This window comes from Vulpes vulpes, chromosome 12 (assembly GCF_048418805.1).
Source record: "Vulpes vulpes isolate BD-2025 chromosome 12, VulVul3, whole genome shotgun sequence".
Classification (NCBI taxonomy): domain Eukaryota; kingdom Metazoa; phylum Chordata; class Mammalia; order Carnivora; family Canidae; genus Vulpes; species Vulpes vulpes.
Window position 1 is genome coordinate 126,650,330 of NC_132791.1, and position 20,554 is coordinate 126,670,883.

Consider the following 20,554-nt stretch of genomic DNA (forward strand, 5'->3'; position numbering starts at 1 on the left):
AGCTAGTTAGGAAGGGGAATCTGAAGTCCCTGCTGGGCTTACTGAATCAGAGACTCTGTATTCTAATGGGTATACCAGTAATATATTTCACAGTAAAGTCTGAGAAATCCATCTCTAGAGATTTCTGAAAGTCTATATGAAAACTAAGTACTGGACTGGTTAACCCACAGGGATTAATGGTACTTTTTTTGCCCCTTGATATACCACATTGACCAGTCCTCAGCTGGAAGCCCACTGGGCAAGAACAACAAGTAGTGGTGGAAGCAATGCCATTTGTAGAGTCTTGGAATCAAGAATGAATAGTTGTATTTTATTTCACAGACAGTCCAGTGCTCTGTCTATTCTACAACATTGTTTCAAAGAGGAACTATATAATGGTCTTTATGTATGTTAGTCTATGAGTCAAGGGTCCAGCAGAAACTTAATGATATACTCAACTAAGATAGTTGGCAAGTCTTTCTAATAGAAAGGGTATTTACAGAGTTGTGCACAGGGTTAAGAGAACCAATAAGAGATTATGAAGTATGCAGGGACTAGTCATGGTGGGGACCACTGGCACTCCTAATCTTGATGGAGCAAGGAAAGGAAAAGTTCCTTTCAAGAAGAACCCATTACAGGAGCTCTTGCCTTAGGTAGAAGGATACAACCACTACCAAACAACACACCAGCGTGGGTCAAACCAAAAGAATAAATAAACTACACTTTTTCTCCTCTCTTGCTCACCTCCTGGTGGCTACCATTGGCCAAACCCAACTGGAAACCAGAGTGCAACTGGAGAGCCAATTGATGAAGTCCATATAAATCATCCTTTTGGGGCACAGTGCAAGGTACAGAAGGTTAGTGAGTGATTCTGAAGAACACAGAATAGCCAACACAGTAGCTAAGATGGTTGGATTTATAAATAGGATAATAGGAAATAAAGTTTTAAAGGAAAGATTTATTTTATTTGTTTGCATATATATTTATACACAGATATGTATATGAATGTATGTTATATATTGTGTAACACATGTAACATGAATGTATATCAAAGAACAAGAAGAATTTTCTAGGAAAAAGTGAGATGTAGCAGAATGTGTGCTTTGAAGAAGTATTTTTATCCTTCTGTGAAAATTTTAAAAACCAGAATAATGTTGATCTGTATTTATTTAATGCATGCTCTTTGATAGATACAATTAAAGACACTCAGGTTCAAAACATGGATCCCATCCATGTTAAAAGCAAAAAAAAAATACATCTAGCATATACATATGGTATATATTTAGTTGCATTCATTCAGCCAATATTTTTTAAGCACCTACTGAATACCAAACAGTATCTTTGTGACTAAAGTTTACAAGACGAGTCAAAAATGATATGGTCCCTATCCACATAGAATTTATAATCTCATTGGAAAGGGTATTTATGGTTATGGATCAAGTGAGATTTCAAGAGAAATATTGAGTTCTTTGGGACTTTATAACAGATACACCTGATTTAGAATGTAGATCCAGAGGAGGAAATCTTGAGGCACTTAAGATCTGAAATAGAAATAGGAATACAGCCGGGTAATAAAAGGTAGTAATGGTGAAGGGAAGTTGAGGGAAGCAGAGGAGGTGAGAATGTGTGTGGGTGTTGATGGGAAGGCAGTTGGGGTGCTCCAGCCGGAGCAGATCATAAGTTCAGAAAGCATAGAGAAAAAGAGATTATGCAATATTTAATAAACTGAAGAGAATCTCTTATATGTGGTGCAGAGAACAAGGTAGCATGGTACTATAAAGCCATGTGAAGTTATTGAAATATTTCAATTATTGAATCGGTTGATTAAATGGGAAAATTATGAATATAAGATCTTGGACTTACTATTACCACTTCAGCTAAAACTTGAATTAATTGTCTCCTGAAGTTTTTCTGAACAATAAGGCCAGAAGGCATTTTTTGTAAAACTTCCCCCAAGTTTAAGATTTTCCTTTAATGTAGGAAAAATAGTTGAATTGTTCCAAGTTTTCTGTCATATTTTGCTGTACATCAAGCTAATATATCTTTCTAAAGCAAATTTATGACAGTGTTCTTTATTAACGACCTTCTGAAGATAGAACCATTTTTTAAAATATTTTATTTATTTATTTATTCATGAGAGAGAGAGAGAGAGAGAGAGAGAGACAGGCAGAGGGAGAAGCAGGCTCCATGCAGGGAACCCGACATGGGACTGGACTGTGGGTCTCCAGGATCACGCCCTGGGCTGAAGGCGACACTAAACCACTGAGCCACCAGGGCTGCCCAGAACAGTGTTTAATTGGTTATTGCCAAAGTAGGATGAAAAATGTGTCAAAGGATCAGGTTGACAGCAAGTACATTTAATACGTCTCTGTGTGTGTGTTTTATACTTATTGTTGAAAATTCTTAATTCTCGGGCAGCCCCGGTGGCTCAACGGTTTAGCGCCGCCTTCAGCCCAGGGCGTGATCCTGGAGTCCCGGGATCGAGTCCCACGTCGGGCTCCCTGCATGGAGCCTGCTTCTCCCTCTGCCTGTGTCTCTGCCTCTCTCTCTCATGAATAAGTAAATAAAATCTTTTTTAAAAATCTTAATTCTCTTTATTAGTTAATAGTGCTCACCTTCAGATTACCTTCATCAGGTACCTCAGGCCCTTGATGCGTCTATAACAATGAAGTCACTTTGCCTTCTGAAGAAGATAACCTTATGGCCAATGTGTATTTCTCTGAATGCTAGCCAACTGAAAAGGACATAGAGTCTCCCTTGTGCTAGAACCATCTATGCAGACACTATTATTTCATAGATATATTTATTATAAAAATCCATCATAAGAGCACTGTCAGAAGTGTTGCAGATCCTGCCAGTCATCTTTTTCTCTTATTTTTCCAGTTATTTTCTTCCACCACTAGAGTAGTTCTGATGGATTCTAACACAGGAAAATAAATAATGCAATCAATAACACTTTATTTCTTCCAATACCAAGGCTGTCATTGTTGGTGCAGATGAGAGGTAATATATTATTCTCAGACACATGAATCTATGCGTGGATGGGCATGACTGAACAAATTACTTCTTCCTCCTCCTCTTCATCTGCTTTCTGCTCCTCTTTCTCCTCATCTTCTTCCTTCTCCTCTTCTTCCTCTTCCTCCTCTTCTTCTTCACTATTCTGTGATTTTAAATTTATTTGCAAAGTTATGAAACACCAGCAAAATCTAGTTTTACAACATTTCTGTCACCCCAGAAAAGTCCTCCATGCCCACCAAAATCAATTCCCAATGCCACCAGCACCTGGAAACCATGAATCTACTTTGTAGCACTATAGATTTTTCTATTCTGGATATTTCATATAAAGGGATTTACACAATATGTGGCCTTTTGCCTGGTTTCTCTAGTCAGCTTAATGTTTTTGAGGTTCATCCGTGTTGTAATGGGTATCACTGCTTTGTTCCTTTTTATGACCAAATAATATTCCATTATATGGATAGACCTCATTTTGTTTATCCATTCTCTATTTTATAGAAATTTGTGTGGTTTCCATTTTTTGATCATGATTAATAATTCTACTGTGACCATTTGTGTATGGGTTTTTGTGTAGACATGTTTTCAGTTCTCTTGGATCTTTGCCTAGGAGTAGAGTAACTGGGTCATAAGTAACTCCTCTTAACCATTTGGAAAACTGCCCAGTGTGGCTGCACCATTTCACATTCCCACTAGCAATGTATGATGGTCTCAATTTCTCCACAGAAGGAATTATTTCTCAACCAGGTTATGCTGTCATATTTTTCAAAAACCTTACGGATTCAGTGGCTCATTTTAAATTATTTTAACGCAGATGCTTTTTCCATCATGAAGAGGACAGGAAAAGTTGTATATAATTTGTTCTGATCTTGCCAAATGTGGAATTTCTCTAATACATAGTTTATAATAGATTAGACCATTTACTCATGGTCTCTGTTTGCTTATAAAGATGGAATTTTGTTGGCCATTAGTTGTTAGCTAAATATAAATATGAACATATAATTATAAATGTATATACATAATCTATATAGTTTGGAAATATTGTTCCCTCTCATATTATTCCTGAAATTTTGCTTGTTTCAGAGATGTTTTCCATTTCATTCATTCATGCATTTATTTATTTTACAAATATTGAAACTCTATGTAAAGTCCTATACTAGGCTCTATTTTTAAAGGTTACTCTTAAATATATCTTGTTTTCAACAAGCTTAGAGTTTAGTAGAGGGATAAGATGTGAAGAGTCATTGTCGGAGAGAATGTGCTAAGTCCCAAAAGAGAAGATTGAGCAAAACCATACTGCCTCTGAGGTAAGAGAGGTTATATCTACCTGAAAAGATAGAGTTGGAAGTCAGGAACAATTTCCGAAAGGAAGTGACATTTGGAAAGCATCTCTCATAAATAGGATAGAGCCATGGTAGGATTGGAAAAAATCACATTTCTGTCTGTGAGTAAAGTATAAGCATAGCATATGTACTTAGAACAGAGTGGTTTGGTTTTGTCAGGAGGATAGTAGAGGTAAGGATGCAAAGTGTGGAGTGAGACTAGATCCCGAGAAGGCTTGGAATGGGGTCTACAGGCAAATGACCAAAACCTTAAGTGCTCAACATAAATAACAGAGAATACTCTGGAGATTATTTATTTATATACTGTTTATTTTATAAGAAAGAATTGCAAAGTAGCAGTGACTATAAGTTTACATGCCCTGGTTTTTCACTGTACTTTTCTCATTCATAATAATATACCTTTTTTTATTACCTCTAATGTTTTCCATTACATCATTGTTTCTTAAGCTTATTCAATAAAAACAAAACAAAACATCTTGTATGCTTGTAAAGAAGTAGCATATGACAATTTCTATAAATATTTCATGTCCTATTTCATAGACAATATTTTTTTAGATTTACCTCCTTTTTGTTAACCATCTGTTTTTCCATCATAGACTAGCCTTCTGGGTTTGTTTTCCTTTTCCTTCAATAATACATTTTTGTGTGTTAGTTTATTGTTCATAAGCGCTGTTGACATATTTATCTCATTGGCATTTTTAAAATGTAGCTTTTTTTGAGTGCATCATTTTAGGATGACAGTTAGTATCTCTGAGTCCATTTGAAATATTGTCTCCGGTTCATATTGTGGCTGTCTATCTGTCATTTGCAGGTACTCTTTTCTGTCTACTCTTATGATCTTGGTCAAAACTGGGGATCCTGCAGGTTCATTACAATGTCTAATCCTGGATTTCCTCATATTTCTATTTCCTGGTGGATATTGTGGTTGGTGGTGTGGGTTGATATTTTCCATTTGTTCGGGAAGATTCACAGTCATTATTGTTACCAATATTACCTTTCATTCTTTTTCTCTATTCTCTCTTCCATGTACTCTGGTTAGAATTAAGTTAGATTTTTCACATTTTTTTCTTACCTATCACTCAATCTGTCTTCCATATTTCCTACCTTTGTGTCTCTCCATGTGACATGTCACAGTATTTTCAGATCTGTATTATGATTCTAGTTCACTGATTTTTTGGGAGTAGCATCTCATACTCTCTTTAGCCCATCTGCCCTTTGGTTTTGTTAAACTTCAACCATTATATTTTTCAATGATAAACCTATCTTCTTCTTTTATTAAACCTTCCTGTTGGTTTTGGTCATCTCTCCCTGCCTGTTTGTGATGCTACCCTTTATTTCTTTAAACATTCCATACCTGTTTTGTAATGCTAACTCTGAGACATCGGTGTCTGAAGTCTTAAATCTATTTTTTGTTTCTTCCAAGTCTCATTTCTGGTGGTTCGTTTCCCTGAATGCTTTGTGATTGTTGACTTTTATCTTCTGTTTGATATTATTTTATCCTGAAGAAGAGCTTGGAGCCTGAATGCAGTATGTGTTCCATATGAGAGAAGGTTTCTGTGTTTCCAAAGGGTCCATGGGGGCTGTGCAGACCTGGGACCACTTGAACCCCTTTAAGGGTCTCTGGTACAATCTAAGCATCTCAGGCTCAGCTCCCCATCCCTACCTCTAATGCAAAACTAAGTCTACAGATCTTGGTGCCTGCGTTGGCGTTTACCCTCAAGCTACTCTTTCTTTAAGTTTGCACATATAGCTCATGGTTAAGATTTCAGCTCCAGATGATAGCTTTTACTTTTGCTGAGGCCACTTGGAGCTTTATTTCACCTATTTAAAGCTCAGAAATGCTATAAAAATTATGTTTTGTACAGGATCTACTTTCTTTTTCTTTTCAAGATACTCTTGTTAGAGCCTCTAAATTGGCCTGTTGATGGAAGCCGAGTGATAGATTATTGTAACACAGGAGCAATATGGGAATTACCAAAATTCTTTGATCAATATAAATAAGAAAAACAGGAATATTTGAAAACAAACAGACATTAATTTGGCATCTTGATTTGTTCAGTTTAGTTATCTATACCAATTCTTGCTAGTTTGTGCTTTTTGGATATTACCCAAAATATCATATTAATAAAATATTTGAAGTGTTCCTGTTCTAAGAAGTAACTAGGCCATTAGGAGCCTAGGAGATTACTAGTGGATAGCTCTTCTTAAAATTTTTATTTTTCTTCTTTTCATATACTTTAGAATGTTCAAAGGAAGAGAAAAGAAGGAGTTGGTCCATTAAGAAATCAGAGATCTGTGAAGTCAGACCAAAGATACCATTTGTCCATCTTTCCATTAGATAGTAAAATATTTATCCATGATTATTTTCATATAAATTTATTTAATAATTTTATTAATATCTGTAGATTACCCACTATATGGCATGTACTATTCCATATGGTAGAAAACAAAGGAACAGTTAGAAGTCTCTGTACTTCTATTATCAGGACAGACTTTAACAAGGAAAAGTAGGAAAATAGTATGACAGGATGGTAAGGGCCAGGGGAGAACAATAAACATCACAAAAGTAATAAAATGTGGTAGGGCTAAAATAACAGATGGGTAGATGGTTCTACTGGTTCCGAGCACTTTACTAAAGAACCTTAGAATATGATATGATGTGTCACAGCTAGAACACTCTTATGGTCCAGTAAATAAGTTGGTGTTCTGGGTGGAATTGTGTCCTTCAAAAAAATATGTCTTGGAAGGCTAGCCCCCAGTACCTCAGAATGTGACCATATTTGGAGATAGAATCCTTACAGAAGTAGTTAAGTTAAAATGAGGTCATTAGGGTGGCCTTAATCCAGTATGACTGATGTCCTTATAAAAAGGGAAAACTTCGGACATAGAGATGTACATACACACAGAGAAAGAGAACACCATGTGAAGGTGAGGTCAAATGTTATAAGCCAAGGCCCTACCAGAAGCTAGGAGAGAGGCATTTAGAGCAGCAGGGTCTCTTGATCGTGGACTTCTGGTTTCCAAAAGTTTCTGTTTCAGTTTCTGTTGTTCAAGCCATTCAAATTGGTGGTACTTTATAACAGGAGCCCTCACAAACCAGTGCAATCAGTAATTCATTGTAATTAAAGCTTAACAGCGTGTAGGACAATAGGAGATGACAAGCAAAAGGGTTGGAAAACTCCTGATAGCCTATTATGACCCAGGCAGTTTTTATTTAACAAATATGTAATGCTATTATATGCCAATGACTATTCTGGGTGTTTTGTATTAGCCAATATGTATCCAAATAGCAATCCTGTTATTGAAGTTCATTCATTATTGCCATTTTAAAGATGGGGAGTCACATTTAGGTCATGCTATCTACTTCCCATTTCCCAAGGAAAATGTTTGAACAAACATTACATGACCATGCAGAGATCCTTGGGCCTTGTATAGGAAGCTTTCTTGAGGGTTTCCCCACAACATGTGTAAACACACAATTTTTTGAAGTCCTGTTGTTGGTGCTAGTGAAAGTTTCAGGGAAAAGGCATACCCAAGACAAAGATACCCATGTTCTAGTCCCACTTCTGAGTTTCTTTAGCCACAGATCTTGGGCACATCACTTAGTTTTCTTCCATCTCCATTATTACACTTGCTCATATTAACCAGATAACTGCAAAATTAAATCAGAGGATAAATTTAAATTTAAAAATGAACAACAAAGAGAAAGTCTCCAACCCATAGTTTGCCCTAGAGATTTTTATTTTTATAGGAAATCTCTCCTCAAAATCTCCCAAACAATGTATTAATTTATATACTCTTTGTAAACACTTAGATCTAAGAAATAATTTAGATTATTTACAGTATACTTGAGATGGTTTCAGTGGAATGAAAGATACACATGTAATTCAGTTTCAAAGAGATAAAGAATTGATAGCAAGTTATGATTTATGTTGGGTAAGTGTGAAACCAACCATATGTTAGTCCTTTATGTGAAGCTTTAGATTCAGAATTATACATTGAATTATGTTAATCTCAGGACTCTTCTAGTAATTCATTGATGGCCTAGAACCTTAAAGTGGGAGTGATATTAACTAGAATGATAAGGAATATAATCAGGTTGGATGGGAAAGAGCTATAATGGATTCTTTTCTCCAAGGTCACAGCATAGAGGGGATGCAACTCTAGACCACTTCTCAAATGGGTGATGGAGTTGGGGGAAAGTGATCTTTGATCAAGACCCGGTGCTTAGTCAAGGTAAAGAAGGCTGTGATAATCATCAAATCCCACTCCCTCGACATAGTGAAGATGGATTTATTGATCCCATGATACATCTGAGGACAGGTTAGGTATCTGAGCAGCTGGGTTGCAAGAGAGAATTCTGAACCCAGGCTCCTTCTTATTCCACCATCTTGGACACATGTCCTCCATGCAGAGGAAAGAGGAGAGGGAGGACTGGAGAATCACATGATTAAGCTCACATTCCAGTGGTCATGACTCACTTGTATGGCCTTGACCTGACTAGACCCTTTTGCTCTCTGCTTTGATCGGTCCGGACCTTCTTGCATGCCCTTAATGTGCTAAGCTCTCTTTTCTATCTGGGCCTTTGAACTTGCCATCATTCACTGTGGAACACTTCCCTTGCCATATGCCAACAACTCCTGTGCTTTTCACTTTCATAAACAACCTCCAAGGCATGCTTCTTCAGTTGAATGCTATTATCTTGACAAGGAATTCATACGCATTGTTCATGTTCCTGGGGATGTTTACAAAGACGAATACTGATTATTTGTATCTGAGAAATTTTGCCAATGCAAAGTCAACCTTCATTGTGATATTTTAATTATGGTAGTATTTTGTAATGATTTGTGAAGCTTTTTTTGAGTGATGGGACATAACTCATTGAAGTAGAAATCTACTACATACATTTAAATTATTTGCTGTTTTTCTTACTGTTACTGAAAATGCTACAGTGAATAAAGGGATGTATTTTTAACCCATATCCGATGCCTATTCAATGCAGCTTCATAAAATATATTACCATCAGAGTTTCTTCAACATAATTGCATTATAATTTCTTATTTGATTGTGTGTCTCTAGCACCAGTCAAATCATCATTCTTGTCATAATGCTTAATAACAAGAGTAACAATAGTATAATAATAATCACTGAATGCATGTATATTGGGTACTAGGTAAGGTTTTTTATGCATATTACCTCATTTAAACTTCACCCTAATGCTATTCCATTAAAATTGTTATTATTCCAGTCTTACGGATGAGGTTGCTATGGCCCTGAAGGGCCATGTGATGTGTCTGTGGTTACTACTCAGACAGCAAATGATGGAACTAGGCTCTAAACTCATATAATTTTTAGTTTCAAAGCTGTCACTCTTTTCATCCATCTCTCCACACTATGTATGGAAAGAACATTGGTCAGGGCTGTCAGGGCTCTCTAACTTACCTCTGTGTGATCTCTGGCACTCAGCCCTCCCTGGCCTCAGCTTCTCTAATTATAATAGCCTTGATTGTGTACTCCTTCCAACATCAGAGAGCAAAATACAGCAATGTCTGTAGAAACATTTTAAAACTTGTACAATTCCAAGGGATGATTGAGAGATATTACTGGTCACAAATAGGCTTTATTTGTCAGGCAGACCTTGGCAAACGTTAAGGATGCACTTGGAAAACTCAAATCTCCAAATTGATAACAAAATAAACATTATTCTCTTAAAATGCAGTGGTGTGCCAATGGAAAAAAATGTAAGGGACCCTCTTCACATCTTTAATGGTTCCACAGATATGGAGGAAAGTCATTCATAAAGTTGTCAAAACAAATACTGTCTAGAGTGTTTGTTGAAACAGTTTTGTGATTCACCTTTGATGAAAGTATTTATGGGCTTGTTAATTTCCTAGCTCTGAGCCATTCCTGAATTTTCTGTTCCTCTCTGTTTTATTCAGAACATATCTTCTAGCTCTGAACTATCTACAGTGAGGCTGTGTATGCTGAGAGGTCTGGTTTGAGTCCTTGCCCTTTTACCAACTTGCCTGGCACCCTTATGCAAAGTGTCCTCCCCATGCAACTTATTCTTCATTTACACATGTGAGATGGATGGATTGGACAAAATGATATTTGAGGCAGTAGTTCCCAAGTCTAGTCAATTTTCAGAATTGCACAGAGGTCTTGTAAAAAAAATCAATTTCTGAGCCCAACAACAGGGGGTTCTGATTCAGTACATTTGAGGCAGGCTCAAAATCCACAGTGAGATATCAGAAAGGGAGACAGAACATGAAGAGTCCTAACTCTGGGAAATGAACTAGGGGTGGTGGAAGGGGAGGAGGGTGGGGGGTGGGGGCGAATGGGTGACAGGCACTGAGGGGGCACTTGACAGGATGAGCACTGGGTGTTATTCTATATGTTGGCAAATTGAACACCAATAAAAAGTAAATTTATTATTAAAAAAAAAAATAAATAAATCCACAGTGAGGTTGCCTAGTAGTTACCAAAGACTTCTTTGTGATGGATTGTGCTCAACATGGCACATAGGACTTTTTGTAACATTACAACTGTTTGAGGTAAATACTATTCTTATACCCTTGATGGCCTATGCCAAGTTTTTAATTGCTTGCTCATTCCTTATGTCTCTAGGTCCTTGCTTATCTTTATGATTGTATCCTTACTTATACATACTTGGTGGCTCTATGTTCTGAACCTGACAACTCGCTGGGTTTGGAGCTCTAAATCTTGTGTTCATTGTTTCCATGCTTTTGTCCATTGCTTGAGCCTATTCATATTGACAGTCTGAAGACTCTAAACTGGGGAGGGGTTAGATGCCTGTGATTGAGGGCCACTCCAGCCTTCTCCGAGGGTGGATCTTCAGCTTGAAGTGTGTAACCAGGGTCCCTAACCGTGCACATGTCCCAGGTCTCAGAGTCGCCTTACCCATGCCCTCTCCCCTTGGCTCTCAGGGAAACCTGGCTTCTCTCTGACCCTCTCAGAGATCCAGCACAACGTCTTGCTTTTTTGTTGCTTGTTTCCTTTGTTTTCATTTGGTTGTTCCATTTTCTGATGTGTGTACGTGGGAGTGTCCTTACAAACCTCTCCTACCTCTTAAGAGATCACTGCCTCAACAGTATGTTTTCATCACGATCTACTTGTTCTGCAGCAGGAGGATCCCTCAGCTCTCCATAACCTGTCCATTCTTTCCTATTTCTTTGTTTTTAAAATGTGTATCTCCTCTGTTAAAATATAAGTTTCTTAAAGGCAGAGACCATAACTGTCTTAAACTCAATTCTATCTTTAGTACTGAGTAAAGGTCTTACATATAACACTTCTTCAAACCTTCTATGTGACATTGTCAAAAGCAAGAACATCTCTGTGACCCAAATACTAATTCATTTCTTACCACAAAGAAACGAAAAATTATACTTAGATCAAATGATGGATGGAATATCAGAGCCATGAATTTACTAACACATCAGTGAGTAGCCATATATGACTCTATGCATTGTAGTTTAAATTAATGAAAATCAAGTAAAACTTAAAATTTCATTCTTTGGTCACACTATTTTCCTAGTTATTTCTTTTAAATCTTTATGCAACTGAGACAAAATGGAAAAGACTATTTCTATTACTAAAAATAGCCACCCTTGATCTTGCATTTGACCTCTGATTCACAAGAATGAAATGAGGAATGGGAGGGGAGAACAAATATTTTAATATAAATGAACACATACACATATAACTCACACATAAATAACAGACTTGGATAATTGGAAGTTAGGGTTTGTTCTCTTTTTTTCTGAGGCCTTATCAGAATATTTTCATGTTAAATGGGCTGAGTCAGAATGGCTAACTTTTTTATAATTCCCAATTCTTATTAATTTGTACTCTGTTACTATAAGGCAGCTTCCTTCATCCTTATGTAACAATGAGTTAGTGCTTTGTGCAGGATTATTTTTGTAATATATCCTGAAGAGAGTATAGAATTTCCTGTCATTGTAGAATATTTTAGTGGTTGTTCCAAATATTTACTACAGCGTTCTGAAGTGTAGTTTTATCAACTCATTATATAGAAATGTAACCAAAATCTCCCATGGGATGATAAGTGCCCTTGTGGTGACAAAGGCACCCCAGAGGTGCAGACTATGTGTGTTAAAGTAAGGAAGACTTTCCGTGCTGTCCTTGAGTGTGTGTGATTTACTGATTGTGTGAATGTGATGAAACAATAAAATCATCTGCGCTCTTTGGGAGAAAAGATAATCTCTGCATGCAAGTCTTAAAAACCGTGTATCAATTTAATATTCCTCACATCATGTGAAATTGTTAAATAAAAAAATGTGTAAAGAATCAAAAAGCAAAACATAAGCCTTTTGCATTTAGAAAATTGCACAACAGAATATCAAAACATTCTCTGATGTACTACTTTCAACTATGAAGCATAAACCTATTTCCTTTAAATATTGTATGAATCCTGCTGTGATTCAAAAAGAAAAGTGGCATCTAATCATGCAACATTAAATCGACTTTGTTATGTGGTTTACTGACTTATCTATCAAAACATAATTCAAATCCATTTTTAGAATGAAGTTTTGATAATAAATTTATTTTTATTGGTATTCAATTTGCCAACATACAGAATACCACCCAGTGCTCATCCCATCAAGTGCCCCCCTTAATGCCCATCACCCATTCACCCCCACCCTCTGCCCTCCTCCCCTTCCACCACCCCTAGTTCGTTTCCCAAAGTTAGGAGTCTTTATATTCTGTCTCCCTTTCTGATATTTCCTACCCATTTCTTCTCCCTTCCCTTCTATTCCCTTTCACTATTATTTATATTTCCCAAATGAATGAGAACATATAATGTTTGTCCTTCTCCAATTGACTTATTTCACTCAGCATAATACCCTCCAGTTCCATCCACGTTGAAGCAAATGGTGGGTATTTGTCATTTCTGATGGCTGAGTAATATTCCATTGTATACATAAACCACATCTTCTTTATCCATTCATCTTTCGATGGACACTGAGGCTCCTTCCACAGTTTGGCTATTGTGGACATTGCTGCTAGAAACATCGGGGTGCAGGTGTCCCGGCGTTTCATTGCATCTGAATCTTTGGGGTAAATCCCCAACAGTGCAATTGCTGGGTCGTAGGGCAGGTCTATTTTTAACTCTTTGAGGAACCTCCACACAGTTTTCCAGAGTGGCTGCACCAGTTCACATTCCCACTAACAGTGCAAGAGGGTTCCCCTTTCTCCACATCCTCTCCAACATTTGTGGTTTCCTGCCTTGTTAATTTTCCCCATTCTCACTGGTTTTGAGATTTCAAGAATAGCAATGAAATTAAGTATAAACACATGGCGGGGGGGTCGGTGGGAAGGGGAAAGCAAGCATTTCTATGCTAAGATATAATGTCTGGAGGGTTATGTTTTTTTTTTTCTGATTCTATCAATAAACAGTATGAATTTTATTGTCTGATTTTAGCCTACAGTATCATAATTAGCCTGAGATTTTAATATTCCCCCAGATACATATACCTTACAATTGTACCTTATAATTGTACATATACTTTACAATTGAATTTACTGTTTAATTTATTAAAACTGCAAAGATGTTCTGCTTAAATTCCTGCATATTTAAAGTGAGTAAAATAGTACTGATAGATTGTAGGTATTAAGTAAATATTTGTAAAACAGATGAATAGATAAATAAATGAATGCTTTTAATTTCTTTTAAGTTCTATTTAGTGTACTTAAGAATTCTTATATTGCCTCTTTAAATAAGAATATTTAATGAGGGATTCTTTTTCAGAGAAAATCAAAACAAATTTTGCAGTTTTAAAAAATTATAGCTATTATAAATGTAGATATTAGATTGGAATTTTAAGAAACCAATAGCCCCTTGGGAGAAAATTGGTTTTGTATCAAAACAGTATATTTCTCTGGATAATTATGGACTAAAAATCAAAACACAAACAAGTGAATGGTAGAAATAAACAAGCAAAGCAGGAAAACAAAAGCTCTGCTATTATCAACTAAGCGATTTTTCACTTAGCATAATTCCCTACAGATTAAGCCACAATTTTACTTCTGTAAGTAGAATATTCTTTATATTATTATATGGTATTCTATGTTAGTTTAACCATTTACCCACTAAACTACATCTGGACTATTTCCAGTTTTGGCCATTGTGAATATATCTTATGGTGATTGATTTCTACTTTTTTTTTATTTCTACTTTTATTCCATGTAGAACATATTATGTATAATTTCAATTTTAGAAATTTTTTTAAAAGATTTTATTTATTTACTTATTTATTTTGAGAGTGTGCACAAGCAGGAATGGAGCAGATGAGAGGGGAAGAATCTCAAGTCGACTACCTACTGAGCGTGGAGCCTGATGGGGGCTTGATCTCACAACCCTGAGATCATGACCTGAATGTTGTGGTGGTTTTTTGTTTTTGTTTTTAATGTGGCCCAGGATATGATCTGGCTTAGAGTATGTTCTATGAGTTCTTGAAAAATATGTGTACTATTGCTGTTAGGTGGATCATCCTACGTATATCGTTAAGATCCTATTTACCTAATTTTGCTGTTTCAACCTGTAGTGGCTTCCTATGGTTAGTGTAACCCATTTCCACAAACTGTAAAACAACAGACATTTACTCTTACACAGTCCTGAAGGTCAGAGTCTGAAATCAAAGTGTGGGTAGGGCCATGGTCTCTCCATAACATCTGGAGGAGAATCTATTCCTTGACTTTTGTGGCTTCTGGTGGCTACTGGCGAGCCTTGCTGTTTCTTGGCTTGTAGTGACACTACTCCTGTGTCTCTGCCTCCACATCCTCATGTGTTGTGTGTACAATTTCCCTGTGCTTCTCTGTTCTAAGGACACCTGGGATGAATGCAGGTGGTATCATAATTTTTGTTTCACACTCAGTACATATAATTTAGACAACTCAGGAGTAGGATATTTATTCTGTGGTAATTACCCATATTTCTAGTTTTTCTGTTTTTTTTTTTTTCCCTTCAAGATGCTGTAAGATTCCTTCTCATATTATCTTTCTGCTTGAAAATTTTTCTTTGGCCATTCTTTAAGGGTAGGTCTATGAGGACACAGACTTCTAGTTTTTCTTCAGTTGCCAATGTGTTTGTTTTCTCTTTGTTTTTTTTTTTTAATTTTTTAAAATTTAAATTCAATTTGCCAACATATAGTATAACACCCAGTGCTCATCCCATCAAGCACCCTCCTCAGTGTCCATCACCCAGCTACTCCATCTCTGCACCCACCTCTCCTTCCACAACCCTTTGTTTCCCAGAGTCAGGAGTCTCTCATGGTTTGTCTCCCTCTCTAATTTTTCCCACTAAGTTCCCTTCCTTTCCTTCATAATCCCTTTCACTCTTTCTTATATTCCACATATGAGTGAAACCATATGATGATTGTCTATTCATTCTTCAAAAATAGTTTAGTTTACCCAGTTGTAGAATTTATGATAGACTTTTCTTCTGATATTCAGAAGAGCCTGCTCCTTTCTTCTGGCCTCCCTAGTTCAGATGAGAAAACTGCTTCCATGCATTGTACTATTCCCTGTGAGTATTGCATCCTTTCCCTCTGGCTGCTTTCAAGAAATTTTCTTTGATTTTAGTTTTCAGAAGTTTAGTTAGGGAGTGAATTAAACTGGGTCTGTTTGTGATGATCCTATCTGAGGTTCATATTGCTCCTCGCACCTGTGGATTTATATCGTTTGTCAAATTAGAGACATTTTCTGCCATTATGTTTCCAATTTTTTTTTCAGTCTTAATCTCTCTCCTTTCCTCCTGGGACTCCCATGATATGAAGGTTGGACTTTTTTTTTTCCTTTTTTTGTTACTGTTCTGCAGGCCCCTGAGGCTCTGTTTATTTATTTTTATTTATTTATTTTAGTCTGTTTTCTCTCTGTTCATTCAGACTGAGTAAATTCTCTTGAACTATCCTCAGACTCACTGATTCTTTCCTATCATCTCTGTTCTCTCTTTGAGTCCACCCAGAAAATTTGCTATTTTTGCTGCATTTTTTGGCTCTATAATCAACATTTGGTTATTTTTATATCTTCTATTGCTTTACTGAGATTTTCTAATTTTTTTGCTCTCTTCAAAAGAATTTGTAATTGCTTGTTGAAGCATTTTATGATGGGCTCTTTAAGGTCGTTGACAGATAATTCCAATATCTGATTCATTTCAGTGTTGGCATCAATTGATTGCCTTTCCTCATTCAAGATCTTATTTTCCTGGTTCGAATTACGATGTGTGGCTTCCTATTGTGTACTGGACAGTTTGGCTATTATGTGAGAAGACACCAGATCCTATTAAAATTTTTATTTTAACAAGCAGTTGCTCTGTTTAGGTTTGGCATGCAGGTCCTGGCCTACTTCTGTGGTCAAGTGGCTGCAATGGCAGTGTAATTTTCAGAGCTCACATGCTGCTATTTTCATCTTTTGAGTTTATTTTTTGCTTCTGGGGCTCCCACTGGCTCTTGTTGCTGCTGCTTGAGGGGGAAGGACAAGCTCCCAGATGCAAGGTGGCCTGGGACCTTTATTCAAAAGAGGAGGTTATCTCCGTGCTTGTGGGAAATGAGCACTTCTTGACTGGACTGATGTCAAGATCCTTATTCCTGGTGGCTTCAGCCATGCGGTATCTCAGGAAGGGCCCTGAGAAGAGGGAGAATCTCAGCACTCTGAGGACATAGAAGTTTCTCAAGCTGCCCATTTGTCTCCTAGTTGGTTTTTTTTCTTCTTCTTCTTCTTCTGAATCTAATTCTTCAAAGTGAATGCTACTCTGTGAGAACAAAAGCCCATCTGGACACATGGGGACATATCATTCTGTCTGTGCTTTTGTAAGTTATATCCTAAAGATCTGAAATATCTGAAATCACAGCTAGAAGTGACTTTTACTATACTGATTTAGGTGGGTAGGCATGAAAGTAGCTATTTAAATCTGCATGAAGAGCAACAACTTCTGTCTTTTTTCCTGCCTGCTGTGAATATCTCATTAAGGTTATTTTGCTGTCACATTGGTTTGCATGTAGAATTATTATTGCCTCCTCAGTCCCTGCCCAACCCCCTACCCATCCTTCTTCTTCAGTGGTTAAGAGCAGATCCTCTGGAGTCCAACTTGAGTTTAAATGCTGACCCTGTTGTTTATTAGCCTGTGCATTCTGAGCAAGTCTCTTACCTTCCTAAATCTCATCTAAAAAATGATGACAGTCATAGGGCAAAGTAAAATTTAATAACAACATATAGATTAAGTACTCAGCACAGTACCTGGCTGGTGACAAGCACTCAACAGATGTGATGAGTTAGCTAGTTGTTCATCCTCAGTAACAGCATTATCATTTTGTCTCCACTTTAGAAAAGCTTTGGAAGTAAAAATAATTGAACCTGGGTTAGTTTGCCCTCTTAATGTCAAGAGAGCAGCAATTCAAATCCAGATCTGCTTTTTACAAATCTTTTTTTGCTAACCATTGTATATAACCATGCTACAAATGATTATCTTATGAGACTTGAGTCTCCGTGGGAGCATGGGTTAGTCAGTCCATGTTCCGGATATGCAAAAATACAAGAATGTATAGTTTAGAGCCAAGCATACTCAATTTTCAATTAATTATTGATTATAGTGATAAATATTTTTATAGATATATCTATGCATAAAAATAAAAAAACACAGCTAGTTTAATATAACCTGACCACCATACTTTGTAAAAGGATGACTTTTAGCCCTTTTGCCCAAATACTCCTTTTTCATTATGCTTACCAGTTTCTGAAATCTGATAGATTGATTTGAGAAGATATTATTTCTCCATTTGATAGAGATAGAGATGCTGGGCTTGATCCCAGAATCCTGAGATCATGACCTGAGTTAAAGGCAGATGCTTAACCAACTGAGCCACCTGGGCGCCCCTGAAATCTGATAGATTTAAAAACAGTTTATTTTTCTTAGGCATTATGCTCTTTCATTTAAATTTTAGTATAATTTGAAATGCATTAAGAACTTACATGTTTCCATTTTATGTATTTTTCCCATAAATCTGCTTCCTATACATAAGAATATATAATTTCTATAATAATTCTGCACATTGCTAAATGAACAAGTGAAGATGATGGTGAATTCCTGAATTTATGATTATAATGGTACAAATGTAATTCAAAAGGAATTTTATGTTATTACCAATTATAGTAAAAACACATTTATGATAGAGACACAAATGCTTCAGTTGTATTTGCCCATTTATTAAATAAGGGAAAATTCACTGATGAAAAAATATTAAAAGTTATTTACATGTACATTGGGGCTTATCTTATGAGTTGTTATTCTGTAGTGTAGGAGGTAAGCAATCACTTTTTCCTCAGACTCTGTTGATTCAGAGATTTCAAAATAAAAACCACCCAAACAGCTAATGGCCACGTATAGATCAAGAACCTATTTATGTTTTATATTTTTGAGCTAGAAATTTCAGATATTCGACTCAGCTTCTTTTAAGTTAAACGAAAACACTATTGTTTATTACATATAGCAAATAATACATAATGTTGTTAGTACATGTACCATAGGCTGATTCTGTATCTGACATAAAGAGAGATGGTGGCAAGGGAGAAAGGGATCCATTTGTGATGGAGGTTGATGTCTTGGAAGAGAATGAAGTAATGAGGAAAGAGGGAGGGGCAGGGAGTGCTCATAAGAGAGAGAGACAGGCAGCAGGAGAGACAAAGACCAAGTGAAGAGAGGATGCTGGAAGTATAAGTCCATAGAACAAAGGGGAGAAGGGAGAAAAAAGTAAGATGGAGAAGAAGAAAACATCTGAAATGTGAGGAGAGAGAGAGAGAGAAAGAGAGAGAGACCACATACGTCTAAATCTAGATTTAGATCTCTGAGCATCAGAGATTTGCTTTTACAAAACTTAAATTTTATGAATAAATGGATCATGGTCAATTTTTAGCTTTGATGTTGTAGATTTTGTGTATCTTCCTTATGACACCTTCACCATCCCGATGGTGGGCAAGCATGTGCCATTAACAGCAGTCCTCTCAACACAGCCTGCCAGGCACAGCACACAGGACACAGCCTGGAAATTCTCAGAACAGTCATCTCTGTCTGCACTCAGGCCATAGCCTGCAGCCTTGGGAAGCTGCCCTGGTGGTGGTTGGGGGGAGGGGATTGGGAGTGTCTTCTGCACACCATTTTCTGGCCTCCATCACCATCCTATGTATCCTTGAGAAGGGGCATATTCTTTTATCTTTTTATGTTAATGACCTAAAGCAGTGTGAGTAAATAGGAAACAATAAATATTTCATTGAAGAAATGAGAATACTAGGTATCAAAGGAGGAAATACTGAACATTCGTGGTAACTTCACTTAAGATAAAGCAAACAAACAAAAAAAAGATAAAGCAAACATTTCATTTCATAAAAATTATAGTGTCAAGGGAGGACTTGATTTTATTTCCATGTCTTTACTGAATCTTGATGAATGGTACAGGTGGAATCACGTAAAACATAGATGCAGGCCTACACATCCAAATCTCTCAGTTTTACTGTATGTTTGTTCTATGCCTTCAGTTTCATCAGCCAGCCAAAATACTTCATGCTACAAATAATAAAGGAAAATAAATTTAATGAGCCACATCCACGTGGCAGTGGAAGGTGATATAGGTTAAACAGATGTGCACTATTGGTGGTCAACTCCTGGCCTGTTCTTTCTAGGTCATTACCACCTCTCTCCTTTCCAGGAGATACCTTACTCTGACCCAGATAACTCTGTACAGCCACATCCTTTTTTAATTTTTATTATTTTTAAAAGATTTTATTTATTTGACAGAAAGAGAGAGAGAGGGAGAGAGAGAGCATGAGCAGGGGAGGGATAAGCAGAGGGTAAGGGAGCAACAGGATCCTCACCAAGTGTAGAGGCTGATGTGGGACTCTATCCCAATCCCAGGATCATGACCTGAGCCGAAGGCAGATGCTTAACTGACTGAGCCACTGAGTCCCACTGTACAGCAACATCCTAAGTGCATTTCCTTTCCTGCTGCCGCTCCTTCCCTTGGAATGGCTCATAGGGTGCCATGCTAAGCTAGCATCAGTTTGTGTCCACTGATGGAACACATGAAGCATCAGTCGCCCAAGTTCTGTAGTCAAAGAGTACAGAAAGGAGGGACCAATTTAAAGTAGTGCATCTTCAGATTCTTTATCTTCCTAACTGAATTCCTTTAGTG

The 20,554-nt window shown here is 36.9% G+C and overlaps 1 protein-coding gene across 1 annotated transcript in view; it reads left to right on the forward strand.

Annotated features, from left to right (window-relative positions):
* GUCY1A2 (guanylate cyclase 1 soluble subunit alpha 2) overlaps nt 1-20,554 on the forward strand; it is a 319,325-nt gene that overhangs the window by 166,539 nt on the left and 132,232 nt on the right. The window lies entirely within an intron of this gene.